Source organism: Canis lupus, chromosome 11 (genome assembly GCF_011100685.1).
Source record: "Canis lupus familiaris isolate Mischka breed German Shepherd chromosome 11, alternate assembly UU_Cfam_GSD_1.0, whole genome shotgun sequence".
Lineage (NCBI taxonomy): Eukaryota > Metazoa > Chordata > Mammalia > Carnivora > Canidae > Canis > Canis lupus.
The window spans coordinates 20,713,075-20,736,958 of NC_049232.1; the positions used below are offsets into that span (position 1 = coordinate 20,713,075).

The following is a 23,884-nucleotide window of genomic DNA, read 5'->3' on the forward strand; positions in this document are numbered from 1 at the left end:
ATACCCCACCCAATTCCAGAGAGGATTCAAAGTGGCTCCATTCAGCAGATGCCCTAAGTTTGCTCTTGGTGAAATGTTGGGGTTTAGGCCCCACATGATCATTTACCAGCTGCCAGCTCAGCTCTGAACTCCCAGGTTGGGCTCCCTGAGAAGGACAGCCTTTGCAGCTTCTGTAATCACCTCCTGGTCCCTTTGCAACAAGTGGCTCTGACACCTTCCTGCCTTGAGGCAAATCATGTGACTTAAGAGAAGCAAATCTGACCTCAATTACCAGGTGCAAATATCACTCACTGGGAGTAACCGGGAGGCCAGCGCCCCTGGTTGTCTCAGCCTCTGGCGTTAAATATTAAGAGTGCACTGTTGAGGGTGTGATAAAGGCTGTCTCTAACAGTTTATGATTTCCAGTAAACCAGAGGGCTTCAAGGAAGGGCCAGGGGCAGGTGAGAGACTCTAGGCCTGGCCCTCCCCTGAGCTGGCAGAGGGATGTCTGCAGGAATGGGAGGAGCAGGAGCAAGGAAAGCTTCTCAAGGCTAGCCTTGTTCCACAGCAGAGCCAAAGAGCCACACTGCCCTGCCAGCATGAAGCAGGGCCAGTTTCTGCACCCAGCCAGGCAGTTATGTGCATTCTTGGGGCGGTTCTAGCAGGGAAGGAAGACGTCTGTCAGAAGCCACTGTGCCTGCTTCCTGCTGGGTGCCAGGCCAGCTAGGAACCTTGGACACATTCCTCTGTCCGTCTGGGAAGCGGGCAGCTGGAGCTGCTCTCACAGAAAGCTGGAGGAGCATTTCTAGGATGAGGGGCCTGCAGGCTCTGGGCCCAGATTCCTCAGCATCTGGCCAGAAGGAAGCTATAGGCAGGCAGTATACCCCACCTTGGCCTGTGAAGGGACCTGAGGTCCCCCTTCCACCTTCCAGTGCCATGAGGTAGGCCTGTCTAAGTTTCTCTGGAGCATCTAACCCAACAGCATAGATGGAGGATGTACATCAAATTAAATCAGAATACAGTAACAGTAGTTTGCATTCTTTTTTTTTAGATTTTATTTATTTATTCATGAGAGACACAGAAAGAGAGAGGCAGAGGCATAGGCAGAGGGAGAAGCAGACTTGATGCGGCACTTGATCCCAGGACCCCAGGATCACTCCCTGAGCCAAAAGCAGATGCTCAACCACTGAGCCACCCAGGCATCCCAATAGTAGCTTGCATTCATTTAACAAATATTTAATGAACACTTTGCTGTGTGGCTCACAGTGTGCTAGATGCTGAGCATAAAGCCATGAACAACCATCCCTGCTCAAATGGAGCTTACAGTCTAGTGGTGAAGATAGGAAATAATACATAAATAAAATTTTCACAGAGAAAATAAGTAGTGTGTAGCAAATTAAAATACACTAATGTATAATCAAGTGACCAAGAGACTCCTTTGGATAGGGTGGCCAAGGATGGCCTCTGAGGAAGTGGCATGTAAGAGAATACCGAAAAAAGAAGAGAAGGACAGAGGAGGTGAGCAGTCCACAAGACTACCTGTCCTGATTGCTGTTGGGACAGGAAAGCCAGAGTGACAGCAGGAAAGGAAGGCTGTTCTAGAACATATAGCTGACCTAACTTAATGCTTTGTGATTTGTAAATTTCTTATCTTCTGAATTGTGCCCTAAACATTCATTCAGGAAACTGTTAATGCGTGCCAGGCATTCTGCTGGACATGGTGAAAGCAAGGTGGACATATCAGCGTCTCTTCTCAAGGCTGTTGAGTCTGTTGTGAGAGGTAGGACAGGGAACCAAGATAGTGTGGGAAGTGCTGTGGGTTAGAGAACCAAGGAGGGGCTTCTCAATCCCTGTGGGCCTTAAGGGAAGGAGACACTGTATATGAGGCTCCCTGGAGGAGGTGACACTTGAGGGGTCTGGGAGTGACGTTGAGCTCATCTGTTCCAGGCAGAGAGAGAGGCCCATGTGAGGGCTAGGAGGGGAAGGTAAGCAGATGTGAGAAGAACGGCCCGGAGCCCTTACCACACATCTGAGAGTACCTTGTGAAGTTCTGAGGGGGCCAAGTGAGTGGTGGTGGGCAACGGCTTAAAGAAAGGACGGCTGAGGTTCAGGAGCTCAGACCACTCTCTGGGCCTCCCTTCCTACCAGGAGCCATCCCATGGGAGGACCAGCTCCCCCTGCAGCCATTTTCCAATTCAGAATTGAAGAATCACCTGAACCAGGCACCCAGATGGGAGCGGGCAAGTATTTGCACATCCATATGAACACATTTGACTGCTTGGTTTTTTGGAGGGAAGGGAGCACCAAGATAAAATCTGTTGATCTAGAAGTAGGAACAGAGTTTTGCGTTTAGGGCAGGAAGATCTTTGCAAGTCTCACTAGGCTTTCTGGCGAGTCTCAGTAGGCTGTAAAATTGCGAAGACTGTTATCACATCCCAATAAATGCATAATATGATCATAAAGTAGATAATGCTGTGTTTATTCCAGCCTGATATGGAACATACAGCTTTCTTTCCTCCTTTCCTCCTGTCTTCCCTTTTGTTTTCCTCTCTTGTTTCTAACCCCCAGAGCCCCTGGTAATCTTCTTTACACACTTATTACTCCCTCAAAACTCTCCGATATAGATAATCACACTTAATTCCTGGGAGTACATTCAACCTATTGAAAACCAGGAAGTAAGCAGTAAGTTAAAAAGGTAGGCACAAGGAGAGAGGGAGAGAGGCCAGAGTCCAAAATTAATCAGTATTTATTGAGGATTTGTGGACTTGCTATATGTTCAAGCACTGTGCTAAGCTCATCACATTCTCTGTTTTGTTTAATGTTCCCCAAACCTCTTCCATTTGCCCCATCAGATCTGCTCTGCACTCACTCCCCCTGCTCTGTGCACTGGGAGGCTGACCTGTATGCGATGTATCACCATATACCTTGTCTCTGGCTTTAGGCTTTGGCTGATGGGGAGCAGTGGCAGGAGATGAGTTGATATAGGAAAAATAGGTCAAGAATTTATTCCCCTGGATCCACATCAGGTCATTACTATACAACTGCATCATCCATGGGAGCCCACAGCTCCTACCAGACACCCATTCTGATGGCCTCTGGACTCCCTTACCTCTTCCCCTCCTTCCTCCCTTCCTCCACGCTTTCAGGCTGGAGGTGGTAACAGCTCCACACTGTTGCTAACCTGAAAGTGCTCCCCTATCTCTTGTTGGTTTCCTTAAACCTTTCTAGGCTGAGTAGGCCATCTGTTTCCTTTAGGACCTTGACAGTATAATAAACTTTGTATTCACCCCATTGCAAGACAAGGAAGGTGAGGCTCAGAGAAGTTTAATAATTTGTCCAAGGGCATACAGAGTAAAGGGTATAACTAAGACTCAAATGCAGGTGTTCCTGATACATGCAACTAAGGATGTGTACATTTAGTCATTACGTCCCCATTGCTTCCCATGCACCGGAGACCATCTCCCCAGACGCCACTAAATATCTGCTTATTATTTTATCTTGTTTCCCAGTCCACAACCATTTAAAACAAGCAAAAATTAGAAGTGCTAAAGGCAGGTTTTCTGGTAAATAGTGAGAAGGACAGTCTGCAATGGAGAAAGGCATAGTAATGATTAAAAATAGGCTTAAGAACTTCAGAAGCCTTTAGGCTTCACACTGGCCACGTCTTCTGTGTGTTCTGAGGGATGGCAGCATTGACACTACAATCCTCTGGGGCTGGAAGTATAGTTCTGAATTTACCAAAAGAGTTAACTCGGGGTTGCTTAATTCTCCCCAATACTGGTTTTTATTTTAGTGGTCAGTTTTCACGCTTAGTTTGTAACACCCCAAGCACAGGGCAGAGGTTTTTTTTAGTTCTGAAACTGCTGATTCAGTTTGCATGAGGATATTACTTTTTAAGGAACTTTCAAAAACACCTAAAATTTAATTGTAGCCATAGCTTAGTTAGAGAATCCCTGGGTGAAGAATTTTCTCCACTCCCTAGCATTTACAGAATCTGACATCACTTGGGCTGGAGGGAGACTGGGGAGAAGGGCCAGGCACCATTCAGTAGGTGGGAGGGCCTTTACCCTGAAACTCTCTCCATGGGCAGCTGTATGGAGGTTGTTATAAGGACATCACTTCCTGGCTGTCCCCTCAGTGGCTCATCTGGCCAGTCCTTCAAGATCATAGCTGGACAAAACCATAAGATGGCTACTTTACATTTATTTGATTATTGTAAGTTTGGCTCTTTAAAAATCCTTTACATTTGTATTTATTTTGTTAATTCTCTTCACATGTATGCTAGAACGTGCCAATTGCTTTCCAATATCCATTCTCCCCTTCTTTCTTCATAACAAACCCAGTTTTGTTTTTAGCTGAGCCCTTTGCCAGCCAACTAAAAAATAGTGTTCTGGGCTTCCTTGTGGCTAGGTATAGCCATGTTACTAAGTTCTGGCTAGTGAGATATAAGTGAAAATATCATATGAGACTTCTAGGAAGTCACCCAAAAAGGAGAGGGGTGTGTCTTCTACTCCATCTCCCTTTCTCCAGCCTGCTTTCTTAAATAAGAACACAATGGGGATACCTGGGTGGTCCAGTGGTTGAACTGCCTTCGGCTCAGGGCATGATCCCAGGGTCCTGGAATCGAGTCCCATATCGGGCTACCTGCATGGAGCCTGCTTCTCCCTCTGCCTATGTTTCTGCCTCTCTCTGTGTGTATGTCACTAATAAATAAATAAAATCTTTGTCACTAATAAATAAATAAATAAAATCTTTAAAAAAAAATAAATGAGAGCACAATGACTAGGGCTCAAGCAACTAACATGGACTGTGAGAAGTGTGCCCTAGGGATGGGGCAGAATGAGTTAGAAGAAGAATAGGTCCCTAATGACTTCTGCAGCCACCATACCAGCCCTGGACTGATACCTCTGGGTGTGTGTGTATGTGTGTGTGTGTGTGTGTGTGTGTGTGTGTGTGAGAGAGAGAGAGAGAGAGAGAAAGAAATACACTCCCATATTTGTTTAAGCCAGTGTTCTTTTCTGTTATACGTAACTGAACTAAATTCTAACTAATACAAAATGTTCTGTTTTTCTTCTGGAGCATCTTTTTTTTCATTACTGATCAGTGTTCTTTACATAGGAAGGATATTTTCTCTGTAAATGTAATTATTATTCTCCCCATTTTTGCTTGCTTTTTGATGTTGTAGATGAGTTTTATTCTTAAAGCATAGGTTTTTTTATGTTAAAATTTCTAGAGTTTTATTTTTTTTTTAACTTTTTTTTTTTATTTATGATAGGCACACAGTGAGAGAGAGAGAGAGAGGCAGAGACACAGGCAGAGGGAGAAGCAGGCTCCATGCACCGGGAGCCTGACGTGGGATTCGATCCTAGGTCTCCAGGATCGTGCCCTGGGCCAAAGGCAGGCACCAAACCGCTGTGCCACCCAGGGATCCCAATTTCTAGAGTTTTAAAATGTGATTTGCTCGCATATTTAAAGCCCTTCTCCATTCAGATCAGATAAATATCCACAAATATTTTCCTTTTTTTTATGATTCACTGTTTATACTTAACATTTTATCCATTGGTGAGTGCCTTTGGTGAGCTTTGAATCTCTTGTAGGTCATGAGTTTCTAAACCCAAATAGTCTCCTGAGCTGTAGGACAGACAGGAGCCAGTGTCACCTCTCGGATACACTACCTGTCCTGGCCTGAGCCTCCTGAAAGTCAGTGCACTCAGCACATATGCTCACTCCTGTGCTTTTCCCCACTCTCTCCTGTAGGTTTCCTGCCTGCCACCAAAAGATAGACTTTGAGCTTCTTTGGGGACTTCTGTCTTCACCATCCTGTGTTCAGCTTTATTCCAGCTCATTTTAAATTCCTATTTACCCAGACCAGGCCATTGACAGATTTCCTGAATATCTCATTTTTAAAAATTATTTGTTCTCTTGAAAGGCAATATGAAGAATTTTTAAAAATCTTTTTCTAAGTAGACGTGGAGCTTTTTTAACTAAAATTTTGTTTTCTGATAAGAGAAATGAAACATGGGCATCATCTAAAAAATCAGGAAATACAGAAAATCCCCAAACACAATAAAAAATAAAAGCTAGAAACTCTCTCTTACTGCTACTTTATAAAAACACAAAATATAGCCTTGTATGATGATGACAGATGGTAACTACACTTAAGGTGAATGTAGCATAACATGGAGAGTTACTGAGCTATTGTGTTGTGTACCTGAAACTAATGTAATGTTGTTTGTCAACTCTACTTCAATTTTTAAAAATGCATAGAGTAAAAAGCAAAATCCCTATTACCTCAAGGAGTAACCTCTAATAACAGTGGAAGTATCTCTTTCTGGATTTACTTATAAAACAAACAAAAGACACACATGTGCACAATGTTGTTCATGAAAATTCCATCATGCTATATATTTGTTCAGCAGCTGGCCTTTTAAAAATAGCAATATAAAAATAAAAATAAAAATAGCAATATACTGTGTACCTCTTTCTAAGATAGTACAGAGGGACCTACTGCCTAGTTTCAAAGGCTGTTTGGGATTGTTCACTGCATGGATGCACCATTATTTCCTCTTCCCTCCTGTGATGAACATGGAGTTTCCAATGTCCTGTAACTATATGTGAGGCCGCTATAAACATCCTCATCCTTACACTTTTATGCATTTGTGCCAAGGTTCCTATCAGATTTCTAAGATTGAGACTGTTGACTGAAAGGGTACATAGTAAATTACACAGGCTGCCAAAACCTGGTACCAATAAATGCAGCATCCGTTTAAATGGTCCTTACACCATACCACTCCACCTCTGCCCCAGTGGTTGGCTCCTCACTCTGTTGCTGGATTACTTTTGTGACACTCAGATCTGACCGCACCTTCCCCTGTTGAAGAAATCCCGATGGCTCCTCCTTGCCAGTAAGACAGAGCCCGGACACTGGGCATTCATCCAGAGACCAACCAGTTCGGTCCTCTCAGAGGCACACACCCAGATGGAATCTGGAGTGCAGGGGACTTATGGGGGTACCACTTGTGAAAGATAAAGAGAAGGGGGCAGAAGTAGGCAGACAAACTGCAGTAGAGGTCTAAGATCCTCTGACTGTGATGCAACGTGGAGATTGTCTCCGCCAGCCCAGTTGGGGGCTCCACTGCAAAGATTTCCCATGAAAGCAGTCACTCTGGGTAGAAACAGACAAGCTCTAACACCCTGCCATCATCTGCCATTAGCTAGAGGTTTCCCAGGAGAGAAAGTGACCTTGACCTGAATGGTTTGGCAGATCCTGAAGTTGCAAGCTGTCACTCTGTGTAGCAGCTTTTCTCAATGGCTCTTGTCCGTGCCTGTCATGAACCACAGCCTGCCTTTTACCTCTTGCTCCAAGACCCCATGCTCTGGCACCACTGGCCTGACTACCTGCCATACCCCCCACAACCAACTGTCTGTAACCCTGACCTTTGCTCACCCAGTTCTTTCTGCCTGGTGTGCCACTCCTCCCCAGTTATTCCCATCAAAATCCTCATGTGTTTTCAAAGCCCAACTTAAATGTCACCTCTCTGGGTCACCTTCCCTGATCCCACCATGCAAAATTAATTGTTCCTTGCATCTATGGTGCTATTTGTAGGTTCATAGACTTGGAGTGTTCTTAGCTAATCTTTTCTCAGAATCTTGTCCCCTCGAACCTCAAAACACAGCACAGCAAATGTTGGCTGAGTTGTTCACCTGCCCCTCTCATGGCACCTAGAAGCTGTGGAGCTCCACCTCCTGGAAGGGTTGAAAGCACACAGTCAGTGGTCAATAAATGTTGAATTGCTTGGGCCTCACATGGACAGGGAAGGTGGGCAGAAGGTCTTGGGGAGAGGGTGTGTACTGTCATTGGGCATCACCTATCTTGGTACCAGGTCAGAGTTTCAAAACTAGAGCACATCTTCCTCTGTTCATACATTCTGCCATGATTTGGAAAGACCCCAAATTTTTTTAAGTCATCATTTTATTGCCTCTGGTCAGCAGATGGGAACTTTTGGGGGGCTTCCCTTTTTCAACCACATCTTTAGGAGTTGGGATTTTGCATTTCTTCACCACTCATTCTCCTTATGGGCATAAGAAGAACAATTATTAAGACCTGGGATGAGATCTCCCAGTCAGATGAATAATTATTTTTTGATTGGGTTTTTGTGGAGTGATGGGATTGGGAGGGATGGAAATATTTTTCCTCTTTCTCTTTCCCACATCCACCAATTAAAGAACTCCAATGGGAGGGGACCTGTGGGAAATGGCTGAAGATCTCTGGAGCGGCCACAGTTGGGCCGACATCAGAGCTTGGTAGGGATGAGGGTGGGCAGAGAGAAGAGAAAGAACTCCTGGCCCAGACTCACTACCCTCCTTTAGATGTCCCTTAGCCACTATCCCTTCGCTAAAGGAGGCTGGGGCTGGGGTGGCCACACCCTCTATTCTCTCCTCAGCTTCTCCAAACTGTGGGGTCCTCAGAGGACACCCTAGGGTTTTCTTATCAGAGTGAGAGCCATGTGCCTCTGCCTTCTCTAGTAGTGTGTTCAGTGCAAGTATCAGCAAAGAGGTTCTAGGCTGAGGTCTTGGCTGTTGGTGTTGATTTGCAGTGGTTATGAATTCTTAGAGCTTTGTGGTGTTAGGAAGCCCGTTGTAAGCCCAAGGTTCTTATCTCTGTGTTCACAGGCTTATCTTCAGAGCTTGTTGAATCCACCCTCTCCCCTCAAGTGGTATCAAATAGTACATTTGGTGAAGGCATAGTTCTCATCAAATTTTTTTTTTTTACCAGTAAAGTCCATGATCCAAACCACTTCTTTAATCCTAAGAAGAATAGTCTTTCTAATTAAAAAAAAGAAAAAGAAAAAAGGATGTTTTCCTATGAAAGCCAGATTCTAGTTGGATGATGGGCACTGAGTAGTGGAGACACCAGGGTGATTCTAGAAAGAAGCCCAGATCATCATCCCTCCCATGAGCTTTGTGTAATCAGAATCTGCGGTTTAGGGACCCTATGGATTAGGTCAGCACGGATCCAGAGAGCTGAACCCCTGAGAGTTGAACCAAGAAATCTGATGCCTACCTCCAGGGAGGACAACCCAGACACAGAGTAGACTCTGCAAGTGTCTGGAGAGGGGAGAAGAGAGCTGTATTGAGCCTGGTAAGCATGGAATATCAATGAGAATAGAATATTCCTAGGCTTTTAAATGCATTCCAGCATAGTCTTTCTAAACACCCCTACAAACCTGAGTTCTGGGCTGATTCTGGTCTCCCGGGTGACAGTTCTGATGTTCCCAGAAACTGTTAGGAGTGTTTGGTGCACAGCAGCAGACAATGAAAGAAAAGAAAACCAGAAAAGGGGGAAAGTGCATGAAAAGAAACTTCTCAAAGTAGAATAAAATATTGAACTGGCTTACAAAAGCACAGAACTTTAACGTGACAGCCTCTCCAATTGTGACTGTCCCTCTACTTGATTTTTTAAGTCCTGGCCATGATTACAAATTGGAAGCCATATCTGTGGAGACTTCCCAAGGGTTACGTAAATAGTTTGGATGGTTATATATGTTTTTTTAAACAACAGTTTCTGAAAACACTGGAAAAAATCCCACTTATTTAACAGTCTGCTGTCTGAGCCAGCCCTGGGAGTCCCTGGGATACCTTACAGAATCACTTCCTCCTGACTGCAGTGGGGGCAGGCCCTGGCTAAGTCTGAAAGCTCAGTGAAAGACCAGAGGAGCAAGAGCTGGCTCTTCAGATTGTTCCTTGTAAGAGCAGCTGTGTCTTGTCACCAGTGGAGCATGGGGGCCCAGGATGTGGCAGACATAGGGCTTCTGGGGACGTGGTCCCTGCAGGGGGGAGATGCGTGCTCCAGACACTTTCTGCCCATTTGAGATCTGGTATGATGATAGAAGCAGGGTTCCTGGGCCCCCAAGTCAGGGTGGGAATCTTCTCTTCTTTGTTAAGGTTTTGGCAGCCTCTGAGACCTGAGGGGCTGGGATCCATCTGAGAAATGCTTGTGTCTTTGGGCACATCCTAGTCACCAACTCCTGTTCTCTTACTCTCCACTCCCCCTTCCCCATAGCCTCTGAAAAGTTTCTAGAGAGAAAAACTGTTTTTTTTTTTTTTTTTTTTAAACTGGTTTTATGCACTAGTGGTAGTGGCTTAAAGGAAACAAGAAGGTCCTCCTGCTTCATTGTCATCCTCCCCCCACCCCCGTTCAAATTTCAACTGGACCTCATATTTGCCATTAGAAATCTATTTTCAGTTAAGGATTCTTCTTCCCCAGGTGTTATTTTGGAAGTGCACTTAGCTGAAGATGCATAACTCATTAATGCAAATTAACTTTATCGAACTGATGCATTCTACTTAAAGAGGTCCTGGTTCAGTGGTTCTAAGCCTTTTTGAGGTCACACACCCCTTCCAGAATCAAAGGAAATAGATGGACGAACATCCAGAATTTTACATACCGTTGTGAGTTTCAAGGATCCTTCTACTGACCCTGCCCTGGAGATCTTGAATTTTGTGAGAGGATGGTAAATGGGTGGTGGGGAGGGGCCGGGGAACAGGCGCAAGTGAGGGACCTGAGATCACTTGTGGTTTTCCCCAAAGCTACTAATGTGAACATGTTAGAAATGGATGTCTGTCACCCAGCTGTGGTCACTGCCCTGCCCTAGAGAGAAGGTATGCTTCCGTCAGCTAATGATGTTGGGGACTTGTGCACCATATCTCTGAGCTCTCAAGGCCATGTGCAGTACATCTCCATTAAGCTGGATGGGGAGAAAGATGTCCCAGGGACTCCAGAGCTGGCTTTCTGCTGGAGGAGACAGAAGGAGGCTTATGTCCATCTGTTGGGTTGGGGTCCTCTTGGCAAGGTGACAGGAGCCACTAGCCTTCTACTCCCACCCCTTACCCCTCCCCCTGGCAAAAGAAGTGGGGGCTTGACCACTCTGGACTACATATCTGTTTTCTTTTCTTTGGGGAAGTCAATTTCACAAGTCAGCTTGTGATTCCCTGGGTATTGTTCTATTCAAACTGGGGGAAACATGGGGAAAGTTTTTGGACCCAGACTTCATTCGAAAGCATCATCGGGGATTTTGGAAGTGATGCAGCATAGTGAAACAAGCATAGTGATCATTTGTAGTCCCGTGCTTGTTATGTGAAGCGCCTTCTGCCTGTGGTGACTCAGGGAGGGAGAATTTCCCCTTCTTGAGCCAGCTGGACAAGTGTCAACACTTTTGTCTTTGCAGGCTCTGGCACAGAAGAGGAGGTGCAGGGCCTGGATTAGGGGGAGCCTGCAGAGTTTGGGGGGCTGAACCCAGTTTAACACAAATGAAAAGAGGCAGTCCTTCTCCTGAGTCAGTCATTCAGGGTCTCCCTGTCCCCACAGAGCCATCCTCAGCACCCGGCACAGCACCCCATCCAACCTGGATACCAGCACACGTTCATTGAACTGATCAGAGACTCCCCTTTCACCTCCACCCCACTCCAGAACAAAGCCCAGGCTTTGCACATCACACTCAAGCAGGCACACCCTCGTGAGCAGAGCCAGTGCTTTTCCCACACTCACTGTCAGACTTTATCCATTACTTCTTTCTGTTTACTAGTATTGGTGATTTTTGTCATTATTTCTGTGTCCACTGGATTTCTTAATATTAAAATAAAGATCTCTTAAATAGGCTACCAAAAAAATACTAGTCACAGATGAAAATATAGATAAATTGGGATCCCTGGGTGGCGCAGCGGTTTGGCGCCTGCCTTTGGCCCAGGGCGTGATCCTGGAGATCCGGGATCGAATCCCACGTCAGGCTCCCGGTGCATGGAGCCTGCTTCTCTCTCTGCCTGTGTCTCTGCCTCTCTCTCTCTCACTGTGTGCCTATCATAAATAAATAAAAATTAAAAAAAAAAAAAAGAAAATATAGATAAATTGACCTTTCATGAACATCTCTTCATCGCAAGTTACCACTGAAAGGAGTGAAAAGGTAAGTCACAGACTGATATTTTCAGTAATGTACTCGACAGAGGATTTATATTTAGAATGTACAAAGAACTCCTGCAGGTCAATAAGAAAAAAGACAAAATAGGCAAAAGTCCTTTTTTTAAAGATTTATTTATTTATTTATTTATTTATTTATTTATTTATTTGAGAGACAGAGAAGGAGAGCAAGCGCATGCATGCACACAGGAGTTGGGGAAGGTCAGAGGGAGAGAATCTAGTGCAGACTCCCTGCCGAGCAGCTGGACCGTGGGGCTCCATCTCACTACCCCTGAGATCATGACCTGAGCTGAAACCAAGAGTCAGCCGCTCAACCAACTGAGCCACCCAGGCACCCCAAAACAGGTAAAAGTCTTGATTGGCACATCTTAAAAGTGGATATCTAAGGTCATCTGGGTGGTTCCGTGGTTGAGCGTCTGCCTTCAGCTCAGGTTATGATCTCAGAGTCCGGGGATCGAGTCCCAGATCAAGCTCCCTGCATGGAGCCTGCTTCTCCCTCTGCCTATGTCTCTGCCTCTCTCTCTGTGTCTCTCATGAATAAATAAATAAAATCTTTTTAAAAAGTGGGTATCTGGGGATCCCTGGGTGGCTCAGCGGTTTAGCGCCTGCCTTTGGCCCAGGGCGCGATCCTGGAGTCCCGGGTTCGAGTCCCACTCAGGCTCCCGGCATGGAGCCTGCTTCTCCCTCCTCCTGTGTCTGCTTCTCTCTCTCTCTCTGCCTATCATAAAAAAAATAAAAGTGGGTACCTGTTAGCCAATAAACGAATTGAAACTTACTGTACACACACCCAAAGGACTAAGACTTAAAAAATCGATAATGCCAAAGCTGCCAAACCCTCACACACTGCTGGCAGAAGTGCCAAGTGGTATAATAACCTTGGAAAAATGTTCAGCAGTACCTACTAAACGTAAGATTATGCCCATTTCATAGCCATCAATTCCACTTCTGGTGTATACTCAAGAAGAGTGAGTTCACATGTCCACCAATGTTGGTAGTGTTTTTATTCATAGAAATCCCAAACTGGAAACAGACAAATGTCCATTAGTAATAGAATGGATAGGTGAATTGTGTCATATCTGTGCAGCGGAATACACCACAGCAATGATATTTTTTTATTTATTCATGAGAGACACACAGAGAGAGAGAGAGAGAGAGAGGCAGAGATACAGACAGAGGAGAAGCAGGCTCCATGCAGGGAGCCCGATGTGGGACTTGATCTCGGGACTCTAGGATCACGCCCCGGGCCAAAGGCAAGCACCAAACTGCTGAGCCACCCAAGGATCCCCCACAGCAATTTTTTAAAAAGCATACTGTGATGACACAGAACAACATAGGTGAATCTCACAGACATGTTGAGCAAAAGAAGCTAGATACAAACAAAGTGCATATTGTGTGATTCTGTGCTCCTGAAGGATGGGACCACACCTTTCATCACTGAACCAGCCCCAGTGCCTGGCACAGTTGCTCAATTCCTGCCACAGCTGGCAGGCCCTCAGTTGATTTTTGTTGACAGGGAGCAAAGTGAGGCCCTCACTCCTGAAGGTGCCTTCAGAGTCACATTCATGTGTGCATTAGAGTGGAATCCATCTGGGAGGCAGTTAACAAATGCTCACAGTTCACCCATAAAATGAAGGAGAACCTATGTGCTGTGAAGAGGAGCAGAAAGGAAGCCTTTGTACCAGAATGGGGAGTGGAATGGAGGAGGAGCTGTGTGTTCTGGGAAGGGATGCTCACAGGTGCTCAGGGGACGAGGAGGGCTTCCTGAGAGGGATAGTGAGGCAGAAGAGGCCTGAGAAGGGCAGCCCAGGCTCAGCAAGGGAGCCTCATAACCACGTGGTTTCTGAGTACTAGTTAGTGCACGTCAGAATTGCCTGGAGGCCTTGTGAAAACACAGCTAGTCCAGCCAATTGCATCTCACCTGAGCCACAGTGTGAGGTAAGCCAACGGCAAGATGGGAGGGGGGTGTGGACAGGTGTCCTGGCCCGTGACCTGAAGGCTGTCTGAGGAATTTAGACATAATTCTATAGATTTAACTTAAGGCCACATGGAAGGACATGAGTAATGGCTGTTCTCTGGGATATCCCCACTCAGCCTGAAGCTTAAAGCTGTCCAGGTATGCAGGTGAGAAATGCATACTGCATTTGGCCTTGTAGAGACAAGCTCTGCACACAGCACATCTGCAGAGGAGGACTCCACTCATGCTGATGGGCACACAAGCATTTTAGGCATCAGTTTATTTTTAATTTTAATTTTTTAATTTAATTCCAGTATAATTAACATACAGTGTTGTATCAGTTTCAGGTATACAACATAGTGATTCAGCAATTCTGTACATTGCTCAGTGCTCATGATGATAAGTGTACTCTTCATCCTCTTTACCTATTTCACCTATCCATGCCCCCCCCCCCCCACGACTTCCCCTCTGGTGACCATCAGTTTGTTCTCTAGAGCTAAGAGTCTGTTTCTTGGTTTGTTTCTCTCTTTTTGTTTTTTCCTTTGCTCATTTGTTTTGTTTTTTAAATTCCACCTATGAGTGAAATTGTGGTATTTGTCTTTCTCTAACTTATTTCACTTAGTGTTATACTCTCTAGCTCTATCCATGATGTTACAAATGGCAGATTTCATTTTTTTATGGCTGAATGATATTCATATCACATCTCCTTTTTCCATCCATCTATCCATGGACACTTGGGCTACTTCTGTCATTCAATTATTATCAATAATGCTGCTATAAATGTAGGGTGCATATATTCCTTCAAATTAGTGTTTTTGTATTTTGGGGGTAAATACTCACTAGTGTGATTACTGGATTGTGCTATAGTTCTATTTTCAACTTTTTGAAGAACCATAGTGGCTGTACCAGTTTGCATTCTCACCAACAGAGCACAAGGGTTCCTTTTTCCCCACATCCTCGCCAACACTTGTTTCTCGTGTTTTTTATTTTAGCCATTCTGACAGGTGTCAGGTGATATCTCATTGTAGTTTTGATTTGCATTTCCCTGATGATGAATGACGTTAAGCATCTTTTCGTGTGCCTCTTGGCCATCTGGATGTAAAAAGGCGTCGTTTTAAATATGCAACATCAAGATTATTTGTAGCTGTGCGGTACGTGCATGTTGTGGGGATGGCAGGTGCAAAAAGAATCTACTGATCTGACCGTTCAGGCAAAAGCAGCAGTTTTACTCTCTCAATAAAGAGATAATTGCTCTAGACTTTTCTTTCTCGTGGCCCAGAGCCCTCTTAGGTTCCCAAGGACAAAGGTGTTACACCACATACCCAGTCCATTTCTATCACCTGGATCCTGGAGATTTCCCCCAAAAGAGCTCTCTTTGGCTAAGGAAGGGAGAGATAGTCACTTGGGTGGAGCTTGGGGACAGAGGTCAACTCTGAATGCCTCAGGTTAACAGTCTCTGCCCCTCCCTGGGATTGTCTTGGTCAAGACATCAGACCATCAGGACAGGCCCTTTCCTGGATGACCCAGGTATGAAAAGCAGATGGCATCCTGGATACTGGCTTCCAGTTATACCTCCAATAAGCTACAATGAGTACCAACTCTCTGCAAAGAAATCTACTGGGTGTGGTAGAGACACAGATGAATCAGCCACCAACCTGCCCTCCAGAAACACATAATTTAATAGGGAGGAGGGACACAGAGGGCATTCCTGGTCATTAAAAACCCTTCTTCTTAGGGGTGCCTGGGTGGCCCACTGGGTGAAGCGACAGGTCATGATCTAAGGCTCCTGAGATTGAGCCCTACATTGGGCTCCTGGCTCTTCGGGGAGCCTGCTTCTCTCTCTCCCTCTGCCCCACCCCCACCTCATGCATGCATTATCATTCTCTGTTTCTCTCTCTTTCAAATACATAAATAAATAAAATCCTTAAAAACCCTTCTTTCTGGTCTCTTTTCCCTTCACATCCCTGGTCTAGGTCTAGCTTCCTCCTCTTCCTCACTCCCCAGTGCTGGAGGTTGGAGGCTGTCACCATTCAGCAGGATCCTGGGGTCACAGAGATAAGTAAATCAAGATGCTTTTGATCTGGTGGGAAGCTCTACCTGTCCCATACCTGGGGATAGGGCAGTTCTGAGCAGGTGCCCAACAACCACTCCCGCTATTGCTGGGGCCATCACCAACTCTGACCTGAGGAAACCCAAGTCCCCTTGCTGGCTGGGCTCCACATTGATAAAGGGAGCCTAGGGACTTCTTTATTTGCATCAGCCTGCCCCAGACCAGTCAAATCATGGGTCTCTGGGGATTATAGCTACTGTATACATGATTATCCACAGGAAGATGAGACAGGGCTCAGGTGACAGTCAGTGCCCTGCTGACTTCCTAAGGACCTCCTTTTACTTGGAGTCCTGCCTGTCTTTTCCCTCAGAGATATTGAAACTGACTTGCTTCCTCTTCACCCACTGCCACCTCCCCAATCCCATTTGCCAAAGATTCCTCTAAAAGAGAGTGGGGACCCAGAAATCAGAAGCAGATTTAGATCTTGCTCTGCCACTCCCTTGCTATGTGACCAGGGCAAAGCACCTAACCTTTCTGAACCTCAGTTTTCTTTTCTGTAGAATGGTGACAATGATCTTGGTTACTTCATAGTATTGTTCAGCGACACAGAGGATACAGAAAGAAAATTCTTGTCCTTAAACTGCCTTGAAGCCTAACAAGGGAATTAGACAACCATACACACTGTGTGATATGTGCCAGACCAGAGGCTTGTTTGGGTTGCAAATAATGAGCAGAGTGGAGGCAAACTAATTCTATCTAATAAGAGGAAATTGCAGAGCATCCTGTCCATGCCATGGGGTGTGGGGCATGAAAGCAACTTTCTAGGGCTTTGAAGTGGTGTTTGTTGAACACCAGACATTATGTTAAATATTTTACCCATGTTTTATTTAGTCCTCACAATGAACCTATGATATTGGTTTTATCATCCCCATTTTACAGATAAGCAAATTGAGGGTTAGAAAAGATAATGGAGCACAGTATTTATTGAGCATCTACTACATGCTAAATGTTGCAGATATAACTATGCAAAACAGATCCAAGTGTCCTGCTTCTAGAGCTTGTGTTCCATAGGTGAAGTCACTTGCCCAAAATGAGACTGGAATGTGCCAGAATGTGCTGTGATTCTGGCCTCCTGGGCTTGTGCTTTTCCCACCTCACCCCAGAACTCACTACTCCCCAGGACACTCCTCTCATTTGGGGCACAGACTGCCCCTACCAGCCTTCTGGGGAATTCAGGGATGCAGGAGCATGGCTGGATCAGAGATAGGAGAGGAGCTGCCATTTCTGTAGAACCCTCTGTGCCCAAACCCTCCCTGGTAGCCCTGCCCTGAAAAAGGCTGAATGCCTCACCACTTGGATATTTTCCCCAAGGAGGGATGGAAGAGGCAGCTTCCTCAAGGGGATTTCAAAGGAAGAAGGGAGTGCTCTTTTTGCTCCTGTCAGAGGGAGACACCCTCTTCCTGGCTCAGGTGGGGAATCCCTTTGGATTTCACTGGGTTTAAGAAAAGGGCCTACTGTTTTCCTATTGTTTAGGCCTCAAGGGAGGAAAACTCAGGACCAGGGTGTATCTGAGGATAAAATCAGCCTCTGGCATCTGAGTGAACTCTGGCTCCTTGGTACAAGGCACAGCTCTGCCCTTCCACTGCCCTCAGCCTCAGGCTGCTTCTTGATGCCATGAGACCCACGACACTCCTGCTGGGCAGGGATGCTTTGTCTTGAACCCAAGAAAACAATCAGGGATTTGCAAACCTACTCCACTAAGAAAGAAAAAAATGCAGGTTTGTTTATTATAGCATTTACTCCTAGTGTCACTCACTTGGAAACAATCTAAATGGCCAATGTTCTTGGGATTAAATAAAGTATGGTAAAAGTATGCATTCACAGTAGAATACTGTGCAGCCATTAAAATTGGTATGTGGAAGAAAATTAAATGGCATCAGAAGTGTGCTTATAATAGATTTAGTCAAAATTCAAGACTAAAACAGTGTACACAGAACAGAATGGACAACATGGTCTCTTCTTTTTAAGATTTATTTATTTATTTATTTATTTATGAGAGAGAGAAAGCTCTCGAGCGCATGTGACCTCCGGAAGGGGTGGAAGGAGAAAAGCAGGCTCCCCACTGGGTGTAGACCCTGACCCCCCCAAGGATCCACTGTGATCCTGAGATCATAACCTGGGCCAAAATCAAGTTGGATACTCAACTGACCGAGCCACTGAGGCACCCCAAGCCAATCTCCGTCTTTAAAAACTATGTGTTTATATGCATAGCAAAAATGTCTACAAGGATGCATACAAGTGTGAGCAGTAGGCATCTCTGAGTAGTAGAATTGTAAGTGACTTTTTTTCCTCCTCTTTTCAATATATTTTCCAATTCCTTCAGTGAAAATGCATGTCTTTTGTAATCATGGAGTATTCCACAGTATACATTAAAGAGAGAAGAGGAAGAGAATGTCTCCTTTTGGCCCTATACTTAGTTGACCACAGACCCCAGGCAGCTCTGGGACATTTGAAAGCCCAAGAGTAGTGGGGCAGGGGCCAGTGTGAGAAGAATTACCTAGGCACCATCTCCCAGAGAGGCCATCTGACCACACAGTCTGGCTGAAGGAGGCCCCACCCCACCAACACTTTTCTCCCCTTCTCACCCCATTTTATTATCTTCACTTCATTTGTTGGCACCTGAAATGACCTCTCTGCACGTCTGTCTGTTGGGCGATTGTCTCCTTCACAAGGCAAGCTCCATGAGAGCGAAACATTGCCTATCCTGTTCCCTCTGGCTACAAGGGACTGTGAGAAAATGGGAATTACTTCATGGGAGTCTAGAAACAAGCAGGTAGTTGGCTCATGGGCCAGAAGCTGGATGAAGCTCAGCAACCTGGGGAATGCAGTTCAACTTGGTAACCATGGCTGCCACTGACACATGTTGTGGAGGTGCCAGCTTTGTGTGCTACATTTTATAAAGGAGTGAAGTGCAGAAAGAAGAAATTTATCTGATCATTCCTTCCCCCCTCCCTCCCAAGGCTCCTGCTGCTGCCATCTCTCTGTCCCCCAGGCTGATGACTTCCACTTTTCTCTTTTGAACCTGTTGCTGTCAGGTTGTCATCCCAACCATTCCACTGAATCTGCCCTTGACCATGGTCACCTGGGACTCCAAGATGCCAAATCCAGTGATGAATTTTTTGTCCTGTCATGACCTATCACAGTGGATTGCCCCATCCTCCTTGAAACCCTTTCTCCTGATTTCCATCTTGTTCTACTTGCTACTCCTTCTCAGTCTCCTTTACTGTGTCTCAGCCCTTAGACAGTTGCCCCTTGGTGATCTCATCCTGTGTCATTGCTTTAAAGAGCTACATGCTGAACTTCATTTCTAACCTTGACATCTTCCCTGAACTCATATATCCAGCTGCCTACAGGCCTCTTCAGTTGGGCATCTAAAAGGCATCTCCTACTTAACATGTCCAAAACTAAGTTCCTTGTCTTACCCCCAAACATGCTCCATCAGCGTGGAGATAGTGCAAGCCAGATAATGGCAATTTGAGTCTCCTATTTGCTCAAGCCAAAAATCTGAGAGTCCTAGTTGAATTCTTTATTTCAAATCCACTTCTAATCCATCGACGAATCCTACTGGCTCTACTTTCTAGGATCTGACCTTATGTCAATACCTCCATGGTGTCTCTCTAGTCCAAGCCACCATCGTCTCTTGCCAGGATTTCTGCAGTAGCCTCCTGACTGCTTCTACCTGTTCTCCCCAATTTATTCCCAACACAGCATCCTGAGTCATATTGTTTTGGGGTTTGTTTTTTTTAAGAGACTCAGGAGAGGGGCATAGGGAGAGGAAAGGAGAGAATCCCAAGCAGGCTCTGTGCCCAGCCCAGAGCCAAATGCGGGGCTCAGTCTCACTACCCTGAGACCATGACCTGAGCTGAAGTCCAGAATTGGATGCTTAACCAACGGAGCCACCCAGGCATCCCCAGAATGATACTGTTAAAATATGAGTCACATCATGTCTTCTGTGTAAAACTCTCCAGTGGCTCCTATCTGAGTCAAAGCTCAAGTTCATACAAGGGCCTTCTTTTAGTGCCCTGCATGCCCCACCGCCTCTCTAATCCCCTCCCTTATGCCCTCTTCACTCACTCTGCTCTGGCCACGCCACCCTCCCCAGTGATCTTTGTCAGGCAGCCTCTCACCTCTGGGCCATTGCACATGCTGTTCTCACCACTAGAAAGCTTTTTCCGCATTAAATGTCAAGGTTCAGGCCCTCATTTATTTCAGGTCTTTGTTCATAATTCCGTGGCCATACTATTTAGAATTTTTTTAAATTAATTATTTATTTATTTATGATAGTCACAGAGAGAGAGAGAGAGAGAGAGAGGCAGAGACACAGGCAGAGGGAGAAGCAGGCTCCATGCACCGGGAGCCCTACGTGGGACTCAATCCCGGGTCTCCAGGATCGTGCCCTTGGCCAAAGGCAGGCGCCAAACCGCTGCGCCACCCAGGGATCCCTATTTAGAATTTCAATACTCCTCAATGCCTGCTCCAATACTCCCTTCCCCTTCTCCTGTTTGCTTTTTCCTCCAGGGAACTTTCCTCTTCTCACTACTATAGATTGTATCCTTTTCTTTCTCTGGCTGTTGGTCTCCCCTAGTAGAATGCAAGTTCCTTGAGGGTAGGATTTTTGTCTCTTCTGTCTACTGCTGTATCTCTAGAGCCTGATATAGTCAGGGCTCAACAAATACTTGATGAATGGCTGTATGACTCAAAATACACAAAAGAATGGCTTACTGTTTATAAAAGGCTTTGAGACATAGTGGCAAAAGCACTGGGGTTCCTGCCAGCATAGGAGCATTAATAGACTGAGTGAGAAAATTAAACGCCCCAAGCGGAGAATGTCTGTGTGTAGAAGTCATGGTGCCTGCGTCTGACCTGGGCCAGCATGCAGCCAGCTCACACCTCAGTGGCTTCTGAAGAATCCACCACCAATGAGGGGCCCCACTTAGCTTCCATCCAGGCTGTGTGTGTGTGTGTGTGTGTGTGTGCGCGCGCGCGCCTCAGGACCTACCCTCAGTGCTCTGTCTCAATCAGTTACTTTCCTTTTCTTCTCCAGGTGCCAGAGTTTGCAACCTGTTGGAAGAAAACAACATCAAGGTAAGAGAACAATAAGACTGTGTCTAGTTTGGGACTTCCCAACCTAAAAGGCCTTGGAATGTATTCAAGGAAGACCAGAGTGTTGAAAGTGTTGGCAGCTGGATGAAGTGAAGGTCCAGCGGACTCGTCTTGAATTCCTGGATAGAGTTGTGGGTGCTATGGACAGTGAGGACAGCTCAGTATTGAGCAGTGGATCATCCATGGTGGCCTCAAGGTCTTTAGACCCAAGAAGACTGTGCTTTCCTTGGGAAAACAGAACAACTTCCTCCAAGCCGGTTGGTTGTGTCCACAGCTGGCCTCCTGCTGTGCTTTCCTGGCCTCTCCTTGGTCTCTTGTTTCCTTGTTTTCTATCAGGCCTGCTGAAGTCAGGGTCCTGGACATTGTTTTTTTGTTTTTGTTTTTGTTTTTATTTATGATAGTCACACAGAGAGAGAGAGAGAGGCAGAGACACAGGCAGAGGGAGAAGCAGGCTCCATGCACCGGGAGCCCGATGTGGGATTCGATCCTGGGTCTCCAGGATCGCACCCTGGGCCAAAGGCAGGCGCCAAACCCCTGTGCCACCCAGGGATCCCCGACATTGTTTTTTTTTTAAGCAAAGATGTTTGGGTCTAGATCTAGAGATATATAGAATGCTTCCTGCATCAGGGTTCTCTGATTCTGTGTTAAATCACAGCCCAAATTTTAGAGAGCAAAACACTCAGTAAATAATGGAGGTGGGCAATTGTGTACCGATGTGTACTGCTGACATAATTAGAGAAGAAGTGTTAAAAATGTATTTAGCCTTGGACCCAGCAATTCCTCTTTCTGGAATTTATCCTAGGAAAATCGTGCAAAGATATATGTATAAAGATAGTTGTCACTGCATTGTTTTATAATATGAAAAAAAAAGAAAGGAAAGAAACGTTGAAAAGCCCAAGAAAAAGGAATTGGTCCTTTAAAATTTGGCACATCCTAGGTGTATATTTATTGGCAAGAAAGATGTTTACATGTATTGCTAAGTGAAAAAAAAAAAGAAAGAAAAAGAAATGTAGAAAGCTCAGCAAACATGCAAGGCAAGTGGCTTGGGACTCAGGCTGGAGGGTTGAAATCCAGGTCAGTCTCTTAACCCATGTGAGAGCTCAGACAAGTGATGTGATCTCCTTAAGCTTCTACTTCTTGCCAGTAAAATGGGCATAATAACACAGGTCTCGCAAAGTTTCGAGAATTGGGTGGGATTAACACATCTAAAGGCCTCAGCACAGGGTCTGGCCTGTGTTGAGTGCTCAACAGATGGGTACCCAGATGAGGCGTGAGCCAGTAGTATTTCTACTTGTGCATAAGCCTGGAAACATCCTGGAAATTCATAGACAAGTACTGAGTTTTATTTGGCTGGTAGAATTGTGAGTGATTTTCAAAATTTTCTTGTTTTTGTATGAGGAATACATGTTACTTATGTAATAATGATGTAATTTCAAAAAGGAAGTAACAATTGAAAAGGTTAAAAGAAAAAACCTGCGGTGCATTTGGCAAGCAAGCCAGCTGAGCAGCCCCTAGGGCGGGGCTGGGGGGGCACGGAGGAGGGTGGTGGGTAGAGGCAGGAAGGAGGAGGAAGAGGAAGGGCAGTGGGTGAGGGAAAGAACAGGAAGGACTGTTAGGCCTGAGGCCTGGCACCCAAGGAGATGCACCTTAGAGGTAAGGCACAAGCCCTTACAGGCATGTTCCCTGCTTTCGCCCCTCCTGGGGAGCTCCTGGTAGGAGATATGGTGACTCAAGGCCCATCTGTCGCATGAGACAATGAGTGTGTGCAGCCACCTCTAGCAGCTGAGCACATCAGCACAGAGGCTCTGGACCTTCAGAAATCTAGCACTTTGTCCGAGTCCAGAGTAGAAGAGGCAAGAAATCCTAGTGAATTCCTAAATTTCTCAAAGAGTAACTAGCTCTTCTCTCCTTTGGCACCCTGGCAGGATCCATACTCAAATGCAGCAATGCTGGGAAAGGGATCCAGTAACTGGTGACCCCACCTCCAAGGGATTGGTGTGTAGGTCCCCATCCCACCCCCACCCACAAACTGCTTTCACTGGCCAGTGAGGTCAGGAGAAACTCCTCCACATTCATGAGGTAAATGGGGCATGGCATGGCATGGCTCATCCACATCAGCGAATTTTCCAAATAATCAAACTTAATCCCATCGCATTGCAATTTTTAACTGTACTCATTTTTAATTAATTTCTGTTTTATCAAATTTGTCAAAATAATGCATGCAAATGGTTTCTGTATCAACAGTACAGAGAGGCTCATAATAAAAATCCCCTCCCCTCCCTTAGCTTTCTCAGTCCAGCTCTCTCTAGAGGTAGCATCTTTCAACTCTTTCATTAGTTTCTAGTTCTGTTTATATTGTTATTTCTTGATTTACCCATTTTAGACGTCTGTTGACCTCTTGTGGGAGTCAAGAATTGAGCTTTCCTATAAAGCCACTTCCAGTTCTCTTCCCTTGGTCTCCTGGTAAGAATATAACATGACTTTTGGTTAACTCAGAAGTAAATGTAGACATAGTCTTCATTGCAGAGCTAAGTAGTGTGTTGTGTGTCCTTGAGTTCTGGGGGAAAAAAATCTTCTATCTTTGGTAATTTTCTCCCCTTTATTTTACCTGTTGGACCTACTGGATTACTCTTCGGATCTTGTATTTTCTGTATTGCCCTGACCTTTGCCTCTGCGTCTACTTCTTGGGAAACTTTACTTGACTTTATCCCCCAAGCCTTCTGCTGATTTTATTTTAATTTCGGCTTCCATATTTTTAATATAT

The 23,884-nt window shown here is 45.5% G+C and overlaps 1 protein-coding gene across 2 annotated transcripts in view; it reads left to right on the plus strand.

The window, feature by feature from the left end:
- RAD50 (RAD50 double strand break repair protein) overlaps positions 1–23,884 on the plus strand; it is a 230,072-nt gene that overhangs the window by 19,783 nt on the left and 186,405 nt on the right. For both annotated transcript variants that reach the window (XM_038552121.1, XM_038552122.1), the window contains one exon: positions 21,062–21,102. The gene's annotated coding sequence lies outside the window, so the exon portion shown is untranslated. The remainder of the gene's footprint in view (positions 1–21,061; positions 21,103–23,884) is intronic.